A 7,289-nucleotide genomic window follows, 5' to 3' on the forward strand; every position below is an offset into this window, starting at 1 on the left:
TTTAGTGTTGGGTTAACCTTAAAATCATCATTATGCTGATGTGTGCTAGGAGCATTGTTGGATGGCAGAGGAACAGTGCTCAACTATGCCTGGGTACTGTGCTGAATGTGCCTTCATTTTGTTCAATTATTACTGCTAACTATGCCAGGGTCCTACTCAGTTAGGCCAATCTATTGCTCAAATAAGTCTGTATTTGGATAAAGATGCCAGGATTCAACCGAAATATGCCTGCACATATAGCATTTCAAAAATGCTATGAACTTGCCACCCTTCAGGCGTCTACATAATACCCATGTAATTGTGCTCTTGTTAAATACTCCAATCTGTTTTAATGATTAAAACAGCCATTTCCATTCACTGAATAAAAAGGCACATAAATTGCAACCTCAATGGACCCAAAATTTTCTACATTTTTTGGTCTATGCCAACCCAGGCAAGCTGGAATTTTCACATAATGGACAATAGCTAGTTACAATAAGGTCTAGAGGCAGACAATTATCCCTTCCAGCAGAACAGATTTTAGATTCTGAAAAGCACGGAAAATGTGCCTTAAATGTCAAGCGCTGCATTTCTGTCAGAAAGCGTGGCTCCAGACGGTTGTCTACACCTCTCCCTTATGTGATGCCGTTCACATAAATAATTAAAAAATTGCGGTCATTTCACTGCTTACGAGAGAAGGACCAGAGAACTTCGAGATGAGATTGGATAGCGCAGTAGATTGTTCTGTCAGTCAACAAGCATTGCAATATTCAAGCAGTAAAAATGATGTGTTCTTTGCAACTTATAAACCGCAATTCAGGTTGCTTACTTTTTCTAATCTGCTCAAAGTGCCTTCTCCTGTAAGGACACATTTAGCATTCTCTTATCGGCGTATCTGTCCTTGCAAGAAATACTTTACAGCCCAGGACATCATCTTCGGAGGACATTGCTGTACAATGTCCTGTTGAACATGGACAAGCATGAGAAAAAGATGCACCTGCGCCAATGTTTAGCGAATGAGAAGGGGCAAGGCTTATGCCCGTGGGGAATTTATTCTTCCCTGGCTGCTGCATCCACGCATCATCTGAAGCTAGTGAAAAGCGCTTCCTTTGTGAATTCCCAAAGCCGGTTTTGCTGCTTCTTCGTGATGGCGCGTCCCCTTGGAGGTGTACTGATGGGGAAATGAATTCCATTTCTTATGGTTTTTTGAAGCGATCATGTAAGAAATACTTCTAGTAAGTGTTGAGGTCCCTTTTCAAGGCAGCACTTATTTCCGATTGCTCCAGTGTGGGCTGATGGCATGAGGCTTGTTTGACAATCTAAAAGGCACTAATAAAAAGGACGAAAGCACAGCACATTTTACAATATTGCCAAAGGAAACGGATAAACTAACCCATTAAAATGAACAACCTGTGCCTTGCAGTAAATCACACTTGCAGAACCATAAATCTGACTACTTCAAAACCGATACTGTGATGCCCCTTATTAGTAATTCTTCCATAGTTCAGCACTATGTTCCTGTGCTTGTTTCACACACGCCTTTCCAAAATGGCCACCATTTCGAAGTGCTCTGATCTCCACCTCCGTCACAGTCCTATCTCTAGGTCTTAGGAGAGTAAGAGTTTCACTTTCAATTCGGACTGGAGCATGTTGATGTGACGTCATCGACAATATTTGCATATCCATGATGTCCGCACTTTCAATAGAGTGAAAAGTAATGTTGGTCCTAAGGCTTTTTCTTATAAACAATTCACTAGTGACCGAACATTACATACAGCACAGTAATTATTGGTGAATTCACAGTTGCAAACTCCACTTTAAATAAGCACCCTCATTTTAAAATGTTAAGGAATTAAGACTTTATATACCAGCCCGTTCACAGCTATAGTTGTGCTCACTTCGTAAGCACATATAATAAAGAACACATGGTGTTCTATGCAGAAATTCCAAAGATAAAAAGAGCAGCTTTGCAAATGAAAACGGCAGGAGGAGCAGCTGTGAAAATGAAAATGGACAATTAGCCAAGACTGAAAGCAATTATAAAAGGAGTTCCTGAGAAGTACAGATAAACAATTGAATGTGTGAGGATACCGTACTTGGCCGGTGTGCCTCTACCAAGAACAGAAGTGAGGTATTGGCTTTGCAAACCTGTTAAGAAGCAGCACGGAAGAGTGACACTTCAGATAACCTATGGTAAGTAGCAGGCAGGAGCAAAAGCCCTTTATCCAGAACAACAGGTCTTCCAGACAGCGCATGCGCATTGCCTAGGCTTGACCTAAAAACAGGTGGAATGTATTTCTTTAGGGCAGTGGTTCCCAACCGTTTGACTTCTGTGGACCCCCACTTTATCATTAATGGAACCCAGGGACCCCCATTGAATCATTATTAGAATCCGGCGACCCCCTCCACTAACTGCTGGGACCTAATTTGTTAATATTATTTAATTTTTGAAGCAGTCGCGGACCCCCTGAGGAGGCTTCACGGACCCCCAGGGGTCCCTGGACCACATGGTTGGGAACCACTGCTTTAGGGGGTGAGGAGCATGCCCTTAGTAACTCACATTATACAATTAGGTCAGTAGCGTGCATGCCAAAATTTTAGAAGTGCAAAATGAAAGATTTATAAAAAAAATAATCTGGAGAATTTATTTCCTCCTTTGACTTCTATTGAAAGGGAGACGATTTCAGACGGGAGACTCTCAAAATAAAGCTTTTTTTTTGCTTACAAAATAGAGAGCACCCATCTGAGTCAGGTCTATTGGCATGTATGTGAAAGTTGTAAATAAAAAGTGATATTTTTTAATGTGAGCTTGGAAATATTACTCCCTCCTCCACTGCCTTGAGAACAATGAGGCAAGTCAGTTGTCATTTCTTCTCTATATGTGAACTACATTTATGTTAGGCAACATCACAAAACAAAGTAAATTGATGAATGGAGTGTTCAAACTTTTCAAACACTCACCCTCCGTAACAGATCTGGATTTAATCCATCGTTATTTTGCTCGTCATGTCACCCCAGTTTGGACCCAGTCATATGTAAATCAGTCTTGACCGTGTTCCCCATGGGAACAGTCCAGCCCAAACTGCCAGGCCAGGTCCTCCCTGGACCAGAAACAAGCATCCTGGGACCAGTTTCAGGCTATCACCCTTCATCAGCCAGGCTAGCTTGAATCCAGTGGTGCAGCGACCAAGAGACCCACGTCTGGGCACACCCTTCCAACTTAGAACGCCCAAGGCAACATCACAAAACAAAATAAAACGATAGACGGAGTGTTGAAACTTTTCATACACTCAACCCCAGTCAGTTCGGACTGGATTGTTCCCTTAATGCAAACAACCCACAGTATCCCACTCTACTAAAGATCAAGATTGCAGACCTTTCCTTTCCCTGCACAGTGCACATGTGCCCATCCTAGAGGTGTGGCCAAGGGGATAAGCAATCCCTACCCTGTGTGCACCTCAAACCAGCTCTGGGTGCTGTTCCTCACCACTGGGATTGGTGCTTTCTTGACTGTGGAATGGAGAAGGGCCATGCCCATGTGGCAACTAACATTTGCCTGTGATAAGGTAGGCCTCTTTCTAATCAGTCAAGTTCCTGGATGTTGTAAAGAGCCCTTTTTGTATTGTCACCTCCCCCTCTACTTTTTGCTGCATGATGGTTTTGTTTTTGATCCAAAAGTGCACTGGGACCTGCTAACCAAGCCCCAGTGACAGTGTTCATTCCCTTAAACTGTAACTGTGAATTGGCAAACCTGATTAGCAAGAACCTTACCACCCCTGTAAACCTAGTAAATGGTACAAGTGGTACCCAGGGCCGGGATGGTAAAGGGGTCACAGGGCTGCAGCACTGATTGTGCCACCCTGAATTACCCGAGTAAAAGTAAAAGTCTACAGGACTTCCATGTCAGCCCTGCATGTGCAGCTCTCCTGATCGAGTCAACTCTGCCCACACCATGTGCAGGCAAAGTCCCTCACTGCCCATAACAAGAGTCAATCACCCCTAACCTGGGAGGCAGGGTGCATTATGTTATATGTGTGGACAAGCACATATGGCCCTGTGGTAGCATTTAAAATGTATTACTACCACAAGTGACCAGCATTCTATAAGATAACATGGGCTGGCACCCAGTCAAATCCCAGATGTCCAGCTCCATAGTGGCCCAGCTGAATTCCGTCCTGTTTGATATCAAACACTGAGCTTTTTAACCCAGACATGATTCTCATGTCCAGGTTAATCTAGCATGTACTGAGGTGGCATCCTTAGAGGGTGCCCTCTAAGTTGCCAGCTCTCTCATGCCTTGGCAGGCTTTCACAAGTGTTTACCACCAAGACAGAGATCTAAGCTCATGCTAGGTAGAGAGTGCCGCTCCCAGAGGTCAGAACAAAGGCCTGTGCAGGACAGAGGTAACACCTCCGTCCTGACACAATGGCTAGTGAATAGACCCATCACAGCGGTGAGATTCAAAGGCTGCACCACAACTAATGGGCAAAGGAATATGTCCCTGTAGGAAAGTACCATCCTGCCTGGCATGTTACCCCCATTTTTACTTGTATGTATGTATGTTTTTTCGCTGTGTCACTGGGATCCTGCTAGCCAGGACCCCAGTGCTCATAAAGTGTGCCCTGAGTGTGTTCCCTGTGTGGTGCCTAACTGTATCACTGAGGCTCTGCTAACCAGAACCTCAGTGTTTATGCTCCCTCTGCATTTACAATTGTCACTGCAGGCTAGTGACTAATTTTACCAATTCTAATTGACACACTGGAACAACCTTATAATTCCCTAGTATATGGTACCTAGGTACCCAGGGTATTGGGGTTCCAGGAGATCCCTATGGGCTACAGCATTTCTTTTGGCACCAATAGGTAGCTCAGACAATTCTTACACAGGACTGCCACTGCAGCCTGAGTGAAATAACATCCACGTTATTTCACAGCCATTTTACACTGCACTTAAATAACTTATAAGTCACCTATATGTGCACCCTCACTTAGTGAAGGTTAGGTGCAAAGTTACTTAGTGTGAGGGCACCCTGGCACTAGCCAAGGTGCCCCCACATTGTTCAGGGCAAATTCCCCGGACTTTGTGAGTGCGGGGACACCATTACATGCATGAACTACATATAGGTCAATACCTATGTATAGCTTCACAATGGTAACTCCGAACATGGCCATGTAAAATGTCTAGGATCATGGAATTGTCACCCCAATACAATTCTGGTATTGGGGGACAATTCCATGCATCTCCGGGGCTCCAGCATGGACCCCGGGTACTGCCAACCTAGCTCTCTGGGGTTTTCTCTGCAGCTACCGCTGCTGCCAACCCTCAGACAGGTTTCTGCCCCCCTGGGGCCTGGGCAGCCCTGTCCCAGGAAGGCAGAACAAAGGATTTCCTCTGAGAGAGGGTGTTACACCCTCTCCCTTTGGAAATAGGTGTTAAGGGCCTGAGAGGAGTAGCCTCTCCTGGCCTCTGGAAATGTGTTGAAAGGCACAGATGGTGCTCTCCTTGCATTAAACCAGTCTACACCGGTTCAGGGATCCCCCAGCCCCTGCTCTGGCGCGAAACTGGACAAAGGAAAGGGGAGTGACCACTCCCCTGTCCATCACCACCCCAGGGGTGGTGCCCAAAGCTCCTCCAGTGTGTCCCAGACCTCTGCCATCTTGAATGCAGAGGTGAGAGGGCACAATAGAGACCTCTGAGTGGCCAGTGCCAGCAGGTGACGTCAGAGACCCCTCCTGATAGGCTCTTACCTGGTTAGGTAGCCAATCCTCCTCTGAAGGGCTATTTAGGGTCTCTCCTGTGGGTTTCTAGTCAGATAACGAATGCAAGAGCTCGCCAGAGTTCCTCTGCACTTCTCTCTTCGACTTCTGCCAAGGATCAACCACTGACTGCTCCAGGACACCTGCAAAACTGGAACAAAGTGGCAAAAAGACTACCAGCAACATTGTAGCGCCTCACCCTGCCAGCTTTCTTGACTGTTTCATGGTGGTGCATGCTCTGAGGGCTGTCTGCCTTCACCCTGCACTGGAAGCCAAGAAGAAATCTCCAGTGGGTCGACTGAATCTTCCCCCTGTCAACGCAGGCACCAAATTTCTGCATCACCGGTCCTCTGGGTCCCCTCTCATCTTGACGAGCATGGTCCCTGGAACACAGGAGCTGGATCCAAGTGACCCGACAGTCCAGAGGTCCTTCTGTCCAAATTTGGTGGAGGTAAGTCCTTGCCTTTCCACGCCAGACAGTAATCCTGTGTACTGCGTGATCTGCAGCTGCTAGGGCTTATGTGCATTTTTGCAAGACTTCCTTCGTGCGCAGCACAGCCCAGGTCCGCAGCACTCTGTCCTGCATTGCCCAACTCGCTGAGTTGACCTGACTTCGTGGGACCCTCTTTTGCTGTGCTGAGATGACCGCCGTGCCTAGATCTTCTGAACGCCTGTTCAGGTGCTTCTGCGGGTGCTGCCTGCTTCTGCATGGGCTCTCTCTGTTGCTGAGTGCCCCCTCTGTCTTCTCCTCCAAGGGGCGACCTCCTGGTCCTTCCTGGTCCCTGGCAGCACCCAAAATCCTCAACTGCGACTCTTGCAGCTAGCAAGGCTTGTTAGCAGTCTTTCTGCTAGGAAACAACTCTGCATCCTCCAGCACGCCGTGGGACATCTTCTGACCAAAGGAGAAGTTCCTGGCACCTTCCGTTGTTGCCGAATCTTTAGCTTCTTCCCCCTGACGGCAGCTCTTTTGCACCTTCATACGGGGTTTAGTGGGCTCCTGCCCCCCCGGACACCTGCGTGACTCTTGAACTTGATCCCCTTATTTTGCAGGTCCTCAGGTCCAGGAATCCGTCTTCAGTGCTTTGCAGTCAGTTGTTGTCTTTGTAGAATCTCCTGTCTCGACTTTACTGTCTTTCTGGGGTAGTAGGGTAAATTTACTCATACTTTTCAGGGTCCTGGGGTGGGGTAACTTGGACACCCTTAGTGTTCTCTTACACTCCCAGCTACCCTCTACACACTACACTAGGCCTGGGGTCCATTCGTGGTTCGCATTCCACTTTTGGAGTATATGGTTTGTGTTGCCCCTAGGCCTATTGTCTCCTATTGCATTGTATTGTGTTCTACAGTGTTTGCACTACTTTTCTAACTGTTTACTTACCTGATTTTGGTTTATGTATATATTTTGTGTATATTACCTACCTCCTAAGGGAGTATATCCTCTGAGATACTTTTGGCATATTGTCACTAAAATAAATTACCTTTATTTTGAGTAACTCTGAGTATTGTGTTTTCTTATGAAATAGTGCTGTATGATATAAGTGGTATAGTAGGAGC

The sequence above is a fragment of the Pleurodeles waltl genome, chromosome 7 (assembly GCF_031143425.1).
Source record: "Pleurodeles waltl isolate 20211129_DDA chromosome 7, aPleWal1.hap1.20221129, whole genome shotgun sequence".
Lineage (NCBI taxonomy): Eukaryota > Metazoa > Chordata > Amphibia > Caudata > Salamandridae > Pleurodeles > Pleurodeles waltl.